This window comes from Marmota monax, unplaced genomic scaffold (genome assembly GCF_021218885.2).
Source record: "Marmota monax isolate L192 unplaced genomic scaffold, Marmota_monax_Labrador192_F-V1.1 WCK01_AAM20220418_F8-fsc00019, whole genome shotgun sequence".
NCBI lineage: Eukaryota > Metazoa > Chordata > Mammalia > Rodentia > Sciuridae > Marmota > Marmota monax.
Genome location: NW_026695242.1, coordinates 23,263,915 through 23,276,983, shown reverse-complemented (window position 1 = coordinate 23,276,983; position 13,069 = coordinate 23,263,915). Strand labels below are relative to the sequence as shown.

Sequence of the window (13,069 nt, the reverse complement as noted above, 5' to 3'; positions counted from 1 at the left end):
TACAAACATTCACAGAACTTTATGTTTTCTTCATACCAGAATTTGCATAAGGAGGAAAATGGATGAGATTTAAACATGGAAGAAAACAAAATGTTTCTATTTCTATTTCTATGTTTTCTATAAGGAAAACATACACAACTTTAATACATAGTAGAAATCTTTTTCTTATTTAATTACATTTTCTCATGTGACTCTAATCCCATATTTTACTTCTATAATGTCAGTAGCTTTTTATAGTTCACAGACTCCTTTGGGAATCTGACAAGTCCTCTGGGGCACACTACTTTCTTTATACCCTGTGAATGTCCACATGTACCTTGAAACTTCACTTCAGTTTCACTTCATAGTAATTAATGGCCCATTTGAAGGTTCAGTTTTAATATTCCCCAGAAATGTAAACAAAGTTTTTCTTAAACAACACCCCAAGAGGATTACATGGATAGGTGGGATATATTCAATTTCTGAATTTACTGCAGTTGCATTTAGCCTGATATTATACACAGAAATAGCAGTAACAAAAATACTTGGAAGATAAAAGGAAATTTGAGAGACTGGCATTAATACAGCTAAATCTTGTGGTTGGATACTTTAGGGTAGACAGATGTGGCTGCCAGAAGGAAAGACATTTCATTAAATGATTCTGTGACGTACATGGGAATGACAGACATAGACCTTAAGGCAAAAAAGAAGGAAACTATTCATAGAAACAGCCAAAATGAATGATGTATATTTATGAAGCACTGTTTAAGTCAGATAAATTCGTTCTCTTTTGTGTGTGGATAAAGTTAGATAATTAGAGGGTGGGGGTAGGAAAGGAGATATCAATTTTGATTATAGTAAATCACTTAAGCAAAATGTCTCAGGAAATCTTAATTAAAATTTAGCTCAAATTGGATTCAATATTAACATTCTTCCTGGGACTTAAATTGGCTAAAGGAATTTAATGATAAATGGCAACACATCAAGTTAAGAAGAGGTGTTGAGGAGTGTGCTTCAGGGACATGGGTATTATGGCTGGTCTTATTTAACATTTTCATAAATGAGGTTGGAAGGGAAGATAAGCTGGATGATAATTAAATTGAGAAAGACACCCATCTGGGAGGTGCTGTAAATACTGCACAAAGCTGTGAAGCACAGGCAAGCGAAATACCCCTAAAATTGCAGAGCCAGTCAACCACAGATGAGGTATAATATTCAGGGAAAATGACTAGCTCCTCAGAAACTATTAGCATGTGGAAAGATTAGGGGAAAAATGAATTCTATTTTTAGGTTAGTTAAATACCTTTAAACTATTTTCAATCTCTTAGTACTAAATAATAAAACATGGGCTAAGAATCAACATACTTTTGAAGAAATCAATGATAGTCCAAGGTTAGAAAAGAGAACTGAGACTCTGACTCTGAACACCTGACCAATAATAATGTATTTCATGCAAGCCAAGGCACTTCTTTAATCCTCAATATTACTAAGCAGTAGACTTTCCTTCTGTAGTCTATCATATGTTGGTAGATAGAGCTTTAAATGCTAATTTTGCAGCTAAACTATGGTGAGGGTTTAATTCAACTGCAACTCAATAACTGACCAATGCCAGTTTCCGCTGCTCCTCTTGTCTTTAAGTAACTAAATCAAAGGTTCTCATGAAATAAAACAGTGCCAGCCAATAGGAAGAATATCATTGATGACATGGTTTTCATTTATTCTGGAAGCTAAGTTTACTACTGAAGTTTCTTGATATATATATGAATCAAAATTTAATTTCAAATGCTAATTTAACTTGAAATTATGTCACTTCAACCACAAAAATACTACATTTGTAGAAAAAGAATTTAATGATTGTTTATTCTTCTTATTTTGCTTTATGACTATTTCTGTAGGGAACATTATGATTTGAGATCTCGGTATGCGGTGCCATGTGATCATTTTATATGTCAAACCATCTGTTATAATTTTGATTTGGGATCCCACGCAAAAAAACCCATGATTCATCTGTGTATGGGGTGAAGGTGGGAGTTCATAACCCACTAGAATCAAAGTGTGGAATATGATATGTCAAGAAATTTGTAATGTTTTGAACAACCCACAATAAAAAATTAAAAAAAAAAAAAAAAAAAAAAAAAAAAAAAAAAAAAAACCCATGATTCAAAAGCTTGGTCCCCAGCGCAGCAAGGTTCACAGGTGGCGCTTTCAGCAATGATAGGATGATGAGGGCTTTGATCTCACTGATCAATTAATCCATTGATAGCAGAATGGACTACTAGGATTTGGGACCTAGTTTGGGTAAGTAGGTCAATTCAGGTATGTCTTGAAAAGGTATAACTTCCCCCTTGCATCTCTCTCTCTCTCTCTCTCTCTCTCTCTCTCTCTCTCTCTCTCTCTCTCTCTCTCTTTCTCTCTCTGTCTCTCTCCTTCCTGGAAGCCAGGAGCTGAGAAGCTCTCCTCAGCCATGTTCTTCCACCATGATGTTTCTGCCTTGGAGACAATCTGCCATGGACAGAATCCTCTAAAACTTTGAGTCAAAGTAAACTTTTCTTCCTCTAAGTTGTTCTTGTGGGGTATTATCAAAGCTAGTCCTCTTTGATTAACGTATGATTATTCATACAATGGGCAAAGATCTTAATATTAAGGTAGTGGTGTGGCTTTTGCGTAAAAATCATAATGATGCCCGTAGTCCCAGTGGTTTGGGAGGCTGGTGCAGGAGTTTTGCAAGTTCAAAGCCAGTCTCAGCAAAAGTGAGGGGCTAAGCAACTCAGTGAGACTCTGTCTCCACATAAAAGGCAAAATAAGACTGGGGATGTGCCTCAGTGGTTGAATGCCTCTAAATTCAATCCCCGGTAGCCCCCCCCCCAAAATTATAATGAATCGTTAAATGAGTGATAATAAAGTCTGTTTGACTTCTGAATTAAAGAATTATCTATATTTTAAAATGGAGCGCTTTTAAAAATACATTTTTTAAAACATCTTTAAAAAATCTCTTATTATTCAGGTTGAATATTTGAATCAGAATGACAAGGGGAATAAAACACAGCCACTTGAGTAGTATTTGACATATTTAGAATAAGATAGGACCATGAATGCTCAAGTTTGATTCTTTTCACAATGATGTTAAATGTGCAAGATGCACTTTGAATTGATGTTATGCTATAACTTGTAAATCTCAGTTGTAAAAATCCTGAAAAATATTGCAATCTTTCCAAAGAAAAGTGTTATAGAAGTAAACTACTTAGACCACTTGTTATTAATGCCAGATAACATAATTCTGGGAAAAATATGTAGAAAAACATTTATTTAAAAATAATTAATGATCATGTACAGTGTTCCCAGGCAACACAGTAGGAGTGAAGTGTAAGCTAAAATTGGTCAATTATACTGGGCTCTGTGGTTTTTTGCAACTTACTGCCAGATGAGAGAGATTTTTCAATAATAAACAAAGAAATCCATATTGACATGTTGTGACAAGTGCAATTAAAAAATGAGCCCAAGGAACAATGAGTGGGTGATAGGATAAACATGAAAGCCTTTCTGGCATAGGTTACAGTTAAGATAGAATTTGGAAGATGAGAATATGACTGAAGAAAATGGATTAAGAGCATTTTATGGAAAAAGGAAGGGCATATGTGAATGAAATAGAGCCCTGTGCTATATAAGGGCGTCTGAACAACAACAGATTGCACAGACAGCAGTGCCTTCATGAGATTATAATGGAGCTGAAAAATTCCCATCACCTAGTGAAGTTGTGGGCATTGTAACTTTGAAATGTAATGCATTACTCATATGTTGGGGGCAGTGATTGTGTAAACAACACTCTGCACTGCCCGCAGTACAAATGTATAGCATACATGATTGTGCTCAGTTCCTAACACTTGAAAATAGTAATGAGTAACTGTTACTGGGTTATGTTTATTTTACATGCCATACTTGTCATCATTGTTTTAGAGTATACTTCATCTACTTATAAAAACATTTACTATTACTATAAAACAGTTCGTCATGATATGCCAGCAGCAGCAGCTTCAAATGACTTGTTTATGTTGTCTCTGAATGCCACATTGAGTAATGGACCTTTATATCTCAGTTTGCATATGTATGTATGTGTTTGCACAGTGATGAAATCATCTAATGAAGCATTTCTCAAAAAAACATACCCCTGATGTTAAGCAACACAAGGTTCTGCTAAAACATTCTCAGGGATGCCAAACACGATGAACTAGAAAAAGACTAGCACGCAATGAAGTTGCTGAGCTCAGTTGAGACAAGCTGATTCAGAGTTTTTGCTGGTTGTGCTAAAAGAGTTTAGAAAACACTACAGCAGAGCTAAAAAAAAAAAAAAAGAAGAAAGAATTAACTTATATATGATACTTACTATGTATGGTTGTCTATGTTGTTTCCTTTTTTTTTCTGTGTGTGCATGTGAGTCTGTGTTGTGTGTATATTTATGGAGGGCAGGGAAACCTGGGGAGGTTAATACAATTTTAGACAAAAAGGATGCAAGAGAAAAAAATCAAAGTAGAGATCAATTATCATTATTATTGTATTTATCTATCTATCTACTTATATATTTATTTATTTTGAGATAGGGTCTCACTAAGTTGCTTAGGGCCTCAGTAAATTGCTGAAGCTAGCTTTGAACTTTCAATTCTCCTGACTCAGCCTCCTGAACCACTAGGATTACAGGCATGCATCACCTCACCCAGCTGGGTCAGTTATTTTTAATGGTTCTTGTATATGATGAAAATTATGGTTAAATTCTTCTGGTATCCAAAATATGAACCACAACATTTCATACCTGATTTAGATGACAAACGAGAGATGTGGAGACAGAAAAGTTTTCGTCAACAGCATAAATAATAAAATCAAACTTTAAAGAATGGAAGCCATATTGTTTTCTGTGATAAAAACAGGCTACATTCACATCATAGGTTTCCTCTGGTATGGGATTTTCTGATTTATATAGAAACACATTTTGAATTTTTAATGACAAAACCTCTTTGGTTATAGAAACCTCATACTCTAAATATTTGTTGACTAAGTTGGGTAGTCTGTTAGAATCTAAGCATAAGACAGTCTAAGGAATTTGTGTTCTAACTTCAAGTGCATTTCACCTAGAGAATTTAAGGGGAGTGATAGAGAGCTGGAGTAGGGGTTTTCTGAAGGCATAGTCATTGAGGAGACACTTTTGCTCTTCTCAGAATCTCAGCTCTTGTCTGGATTTTTCTGATTTGATTTTCTACCATAGTAGGGAAAAAATTGCACTTTTTGTACAATTCACTTCCATCTGCTTCCCAGTATGTCATGGAAATTCCTATTATTTTGTATTTTACATTTACTAAGGCAGATTTTTCTGGCTATTTATTTATTTATTTGTCTTGTCTATTTGTAAAAGTATAAGAAAAACAATTCTTCAAGGTTTGTGTAATAGGTTGTAGAATTGCCTTTACATTAAAAAAATTGTGACATTTAAATTTTCTCAAACAGTAGATACTTTAATTCAACAGAGAAAAAATTAGTATACCAACATGCTATTTTTTATGATTTTATTAGATGTATATTTTATTGCTTAATGTAAAATTTAGTCATAAAATGAAAACACTGACATAGTAGTTATGCAAAAACTCTATAACTTATAAATGAAACAAAAAAGTACTAAGTTAGAATGAGAAAAAACAAACAGCATTTTGCCCCTATTAGTATAGTATATTTATGTTTTGCTTTCTTGTTTTCATCTACTTCATCATAGGACAGTCTAATTTCAAAATTCAAAATTCTGTTCCTTCTTTTATACTGCATATCTGGACCCACCACTAGAACCTCACTAACATCCATTTTTTACAGTGGCAAAGAGAAGCATATTGGAGATAGAACTTTGGGCTATGGTGATTGGATATATCACATAAAAATTAGTTAAAATCACTGACCACTAAAATAGAGAAAATTATACCTCTGATAAAGGATTTGTGTTTATAATCTATACAAAACCCTTTAAAGTCAATACTAAGAAAACAATACAATTTGTTTAAAATAGGCAAAGGATTTGAACAGATATTTCACTAGATGACTAATAAGCTCATGAAAATGTTCTAATGTCATTAGTCATTAGGAAAATGCACATTAAAAACATGAGATACTACTAAGCACCAGCTATGGTAGATTTAATATGGAAAGTGAAAATACTAAGTGCCAATGAGTCTATTATAAAAAAATTAAAATGGTTTAATGGCTGTAAAAAGTAATCTGGTAGTTTCTTTAAAAAAACTTAAGCATATTACAGGGTTGAAATTCAGTGGTAGAGCACTTGCCTGGCACACACAAGGCCTGAGTTTGATGCTTAGCACTTGATAGGAGAGAGAGAGAGAGAGAGAGAGAGAGAGAGAGAGAGAGAGAGAGAACCCTTAAGCAAATATGCTTACAATAAAATCTAGTAAGTCTCCTTCTAGGTATTTATATATACCCATAGGAAAAAAAATGATCATTACATGATGTATACATGTCAAATTATCACACAGTTTCTTGTAAATATAATTAAAATAATAATTTTTTAAAATTTGTCTATAAAGAAATTTGAACAGAATATTCTTAGCCATATTATTCATACCTCCAAAACTAGAAACAACTAAATATCTATCAATTGATTTACAGATAACCAAATGTGTATTTTTATATAGTGGAATATTATTTCATAATTCAAAGAAACAGAAATGTAGAATTGATTCATGAGGGTGCAGTATGAGATTAGCCATATAAACATGCTAAGTTAAAAAAAAAGCCATACAAAAAATGAGAGGAAAAAAAAGATAAAACTACATGTAATATGTATGATGATTTTTATCTTAGATATTCCCCCAAAGGCACATATGCTAAATGCTTGGCCACCAGCTTATGGTGCTGTTGGGAGATGGGTGAACCTTCAGGAGGTAGTGTCTAGTGAAAGTAAAGGAAGTCACTGGGGGTGTGCCCTTATGGGGGCTATTGGTGTCTTATACCACTGCCTCTATATTTTTGCTTCTTTTTTACCACGAGGTGAGCAGAGAGCTCTCTGCCACATGCTGTCCACTTTGATGTTATGCCTCATCTCAAGCCCAAAGGCAACAAAGCCAAGTGAACATAGACTGAAATCTCTGAAACTTGGGACCAAAATGAATCTTTCTACTTTTTAAAGTTTATTTTTCTTAGAAATTTGGCACAAGGCAGAAAGCTGACTAATATAATCTGACTTCATATTTTAAATTTGTAGACAAGAAAAAATTTTAATCAGTGAAATGTCTGCCTAGAACTGTAGAGAGAGTATTGAGTGCAAGTGGGCATGAACAAACATTTGCAATGATGAAATGAAATGTACAGACCTATGTTGTAATTGCTGTACAACTGCCTAAATTTAGTAAAATAATTCATAGAAGAAAAAATGTATATTAGCACATAAAATTATTAACTCAGGAAGGCTCTCAAAAATTACAAAGAGAATTTTATCCACACATATGATTGCTTTTATTCATCTGTGTCATTGTACCCTATTTTTTTGGGCATTAATAGGATGTCCTTCAGGCTAATTGTTCATGTTACTTCATTATTTGATTCATTTTTCTCCTTTATTCCTCCTTTTGTATGTACTTTCTAAACTTTAGTTCAAGGAATATTTGTTTAAGTCTTTGTCTTTTAAACTTTTATAGTTTACTCTCTCGATTCTAGGAATTGACAATCAACTTCACACCACTTCTTGCCAAATTTTGAAACCTAGATCTTTTTCCTGGGAGTGGAAAATGGAAAAGCCTGGCAAGAAAAAAACAGCAGTACCATAGGTGGAAAAGAGATTAGAATCAACAATCATAACTTTAAAGACTGAATCAGTGTTAAGAATAGTGATAAATAAATAAGCAGTATGGAAAATGTAGAATATGGAATAGATAACACATAAACAAAGACTTGAAGAAAATATGATGATATTTTCCTGCAAGAAAATGTTGTAGATCAAAGTACAACCCTCCTAGATGCTCTTTTCAGATGTAGCACTGAGTCATGGTCAATGCTGGAAAAGTGCCCAGATTTGACTTTTGTATAAATGAAGGTACAAGATATATCTGAGAATTATAGAGAGATCATTTGTTACCAATATGTCCCTTGATGATGTGCCAGAATACTAGGTTTACATGTATCACATGGATCTTTTTTGCTTGTTTTGTTTATTATTGCATTTGAAGCCTTAAGAGAAATCCTAGCTTGACTTAAGCTGATATATTCTGTGGCAGCAGCTATAGCTTAAATATGCATAATGTGTTTCAGAATGACATCACTTAAACATTGTCACTGGTGTTCCGGCACTACAGCTCTTTTAATTCACCAGATGTGGTGGAGGGTGGGATTGAATAGAAACAAATATTAAGAAAATTGAAACCAGGCCCAAGAATTTGCATAAGGAAGTACATCATGATCCCATATCACAGATGATTTGCTCCTGGAAATTCACCAGGGACATTTATGGGAAGCTCTTGGAACATTCAGGATGAACTTCACCCAGAATTTGAATACACCCAAGCTAGAAGTTTCTAAGAGACACAATAGTTCTGTGCACACAAAGCCTACTTAAAGTACTTTCATACCATGTGTACTTGGCCTGCACATCAACTCTGGAAATTAAGAGCTGAGAGGAATCTGGAGACTTGTGAACTGGAGTTGGTTTGCTGGACCCACTTGTTAACCCAAATAAACAATGTAGGGAATAATCTTCTTCACTAAGCTGGCATTACTCAGGAATGACTGATGTAATACAATGAATTTAAAAGTTTACAGTTTGTTCTACTGGATAATCAAGTCAGGGAGGAATAGTGTGGTAACAGGCAAGTCTAAATTATAGCAGGATATCATTTTTTAAGTATGGTTGCTATCAGTGTTGTCTCACAGGCATATTTCTATTAATTAGAAAACAAAATTATTTGTCTGAGCATATAGCTCAGTGGTAGAATGCTTGCATAGGCTGTGTGAGGTTCTGAGTTCAATTTCCAGTATTACACAAGCAAAGCAAGTAAAAGAAAACAAACTTATCTTCTCCATGGTACCTCTGGTAAGGTTTGGACAGATTAAAGATGCTCAATGAGTTTCCTCATAAGAAACAACTGGTTGGTATAATGGAATAATACTCCAAAGTTTTTGCTAGTAAACATTTTTACCTGGGGGCTAGTCAGAATTGTCTGATAAACAGTTGCTAATAACTACTCTGGTAATGGAAAATGTACAGTACATGTGAAAAAGCAGATTGGCTGGGAAAGTTAAGAAAACAACTTGATAATATTAAGTGAAATATTTGGTGGTAATCCAATTCTCTGCCTCAACTCTATGTAGTAATGAAGAATTTTCAAATTTACTTATGCATTTAGATCAAAATAAAATTTGAGTAGATATAGATCTCCAAGAGAGAAAAGTTATTTGGGAAGGCAATCTAAAACTCTTAAACAAGGTCATATCTGTGGAGACAGACTTACCAGCAAAATAATTTAATTTACATTCAAAATACTTATATACACATAGTTGAATGTCTCTATCAATGCTTATTAAAAACATAAGTTAAAGTAAGTACTTTAGTTATATTTTAATATAAATACTTCACTTAATATCACCATGTTGTTTTTCTCAACCATTTGTCTCTTATGAAGAAACTCAATGAGAATCTTTAGTCTGTCCCAACCTTACCAGAGGTACCATGGAGAAGATAAGTTTGTTTTCTTTTACTTGCTTTGCTTGTGTAATATTGGAGATTGAACTCAGAACCTCACACAGCCTAGGCAAGCATCTGACCACTGCGCTCATGCTCAGACAAATAATTTTGTTTTTTAATTAATAAAACTATGCCTGTGAGAGAACCCTTTGAACTCTAGATAGGGAAAAGGGGAGAGAGGGGAAAAAAGGGAGCAAGCAGGTAGGAAAGATGGTGGAATAAGATGGACATCATTACCCTAAGTACATGTATGAAGATACCAATTGTGTGACTCTACTCTGTGTACAACCAGAGAAATGAAAATTGTGCTCTATATGTGTAATATGAATTGTAATGCATTCTTCTGTCATATATAACAAATTAAAATTAAAAAAAATAAGTAAAATAAGACAAAGGAAATAAACAATTTTCAAATGCTAAAGGAATAATAAAAGAAAATTTATGAAAAATTATGATTAATCTGATTTGTTTAGGGAATTTAATTTCCTTACTGGATGAAATATATTCTGGGGATTGCCAGTGTTTTAGTAACTCTATTATATGTACTAGATAGAAAAAATATATAGGAAAGAGGTGACACATTCTGAATTCATATTGTTTAAAGGACATAAAAAGAGATATCCAGAGGTCACAAGATTTTCACTATGTTATTGCTATAAAATTATTCATTGCTTGTACTGTATCCTTGCTTATGGATGAATAAACTTGAAGCTGGGTAAGCCCTTTCAAGGACCTCAAGGGTGATAGTCATGCTGAACCAAATACTAGTCTTGCTGGTTAAGCAAATTGAACATTGAAGATTTATTTCTTTCAAGATTTATTTTCTCTGGAGTTAATGTAAACAATTGATTCTTTAAAATGTATAACAGGCAACTGATTAATTCTCTTCTGTTCAGCATATCATAGAATAACTCAGGATGATGGGTGCCTTTGTAGAGTTGGTAGTTGTCAAATTTTTTCTCAAATGTATAAATCAGAAAGAGTTACAGACACTAGTAACAATAACATCATAATAAATTTCTTATGAACCATCAGAAATGTTTTCACTGGAGATGGATCTGTAAACTAGATGTTCCTCTTCCTCAAAGAAAGCCAAGAATAAAACAAGAAATCTTTAAATATTTCCTAATATTCTGTGATAATTTGGAGAACTTACTTCTTTGGCAACTTCAGAATCATTTTGTAGAAATACATTCATTCTCATTACTTACACTCTGAAATTGGAAATGGGGACTTAAGTACTCCAATGCTATTGCACTCTGCGATATTCAACTTCAACTCTCATTATGTCAGTTTAGGATTTCCTCAAAATTAGTTTCCATCTATCCCTACTTTATGAGCTTTAATCCATCAATTTTAGGACCAGGTTGTAAATATTTCTCAAGAAATCTCATTTTAATTACAACAGACAAAGCTATACTACTTTGTAATGAGGGATATTCCTTAAATGAACCGATAAACAAGCTGATTTATGAATAAAGACTTTAATTTGTTCCAGATTTTGAACTCTGAAAAATGCAGAAGGAAAGATACAAATAGAATAATTTCTATCAAACAGGTGCTCTGGGAAACGTGACAGGAAATAAAAGAATCTGTAACATAAGCGCTATTATACAGGAGTAAGGAAGTATTATAAACATATAGAAAAATTTCAAAACAAGGGATTTCAAGAATAAATCAACATGTATTTGACTTAGTAAAAGGAAAGTAAATCTTACATGACTCAGATCCCCCTCTCTCCAATGGCAATCAAATGCATATCCTTAATGTCTCATGAAATTACCATTCTTTTGTCCTTATTATTCCAACCTAATGAAAGCATATATGCTTCACCCTCCTGAGTATTAAATGCCCTGTCAAGAACTCAAGTCCTAACAGACAATCTTTTCCCAATCACTTTTAAATGAAATCAAATAATAGTCTTAGTTTTTTCTATCAAGTTTTACAATTAATAATGGTTTGCCCAAAGACAAACCTAGGAAAGAAAACCTCAGGCCAATATCCCTAAAGATAATGTACTGGAGAGAAAAAATACATAGGAAAGGGGTAACACATTCTAATTTCATATGATTTCAAGGACATAAAGTATTGATAAATCACATTCAAAAACACATTAAGAAAGTAATGTACCATGGGGCTGGGGTTGTGGCTCAGAGGTACAGCGCTCCCCTACCATGCATGAGGCACTGGGTTTGATCCTCAGCACGACATAAAAATAAAATAATAAAGATATTATGTCCACTTATAACTAAAAAGTAAATCTTTTTTTAAAAGTAATGTATCATGAATCAACAAATGCAATTTACCACATAAAACATAGTTAACAACAAGACTCAAATGATTATCTGAAAATAATGCAGAAAACTATTTGAAAAACTTCACTATCCACTCATGTTTACAACACTAGAGAAACAAGGGATAGAAGGAAGTTACCTCAACATTATAAAGGCTATATTAAACAAACCCAATACCAATATCATTCTGAATCGGGGCGGGGGGAATCATTGTCTCTAAAAACAGGAAACAAAAGAGACGCGTATGTTCACCATTCCTATTCCATATAGTCCTTGAAACTCTAGTCAGAGCAATAAGGCAAGAGGAGAAAAAGGAATACAAAATGAGAAAGTAGAGCTCATATTATCTTTGCTTGCTAACAACCTGATCCTATATTTAGAAGAACAAAAAACTCCACAAAAGGTTTCTAGAACTCATAGATTAATTCAGTAAAATAGCAGGATACATGTCAATAATAATAAATCAATTGCATTCTTTTACTCCAAGGATGAATCTGCTGAAAAATAAATTAGGAAAACTAACCCATTTACAATAACCTCAAAAAATACTTGGAAATAAATCTAACAAAGGAGGTAAAAGATGTATACAAAACCAAATAAACAACAACAACAAAAACAAACTATGAAACACTGAAGAAAAAAATTGTGAACCCCTTAGAAGAAGGAACTACCTGCTATGTACTTGGATAGGTACAATGAATATTTTAAAATGACCATACTACCAAAGCATCAGAAAGCATTAGAAAGGTTTAATGCAGTCTTCATCTAAATACCAATGACATTCCTCACAGAACTGGGAAAAAAAAACTGTTCTACAATTAATTTGGAAAAATAAGGCAAAGAACACTGAGCAAGAAGTACAATGTTGTAGGCAAAACAATACTGGGTTTGAAATTATACTACAGAGCTATAGTAACAAAACAAAAAACAAATAAGCAAACAAACAAAACATGGTATTGGCACCAAAACCGACATGAAGACCAATGGAATAGAACAGAAAAAATCCACCTAGATACAGTCACCTGATAGTTGACAAAGAGGCCACAAATATACATTGGAGTGAAGACAGCCTTAA

General features: G+C 33.4%; 1 protein-coding gene across 3 annotated transcripts in view; it reads right to left on the bottom strand.

Annotated features, from left to right (window-relative positions):
• Positions 1 to 13,069, bottom strand: part of Pcdh15 (protocadherin related 15) — a 1,685,700-nt gene that overhangs the window by 292,622 nt on the left and 1,380,009 nt on the right. The window lies entirely within an intron of this gene.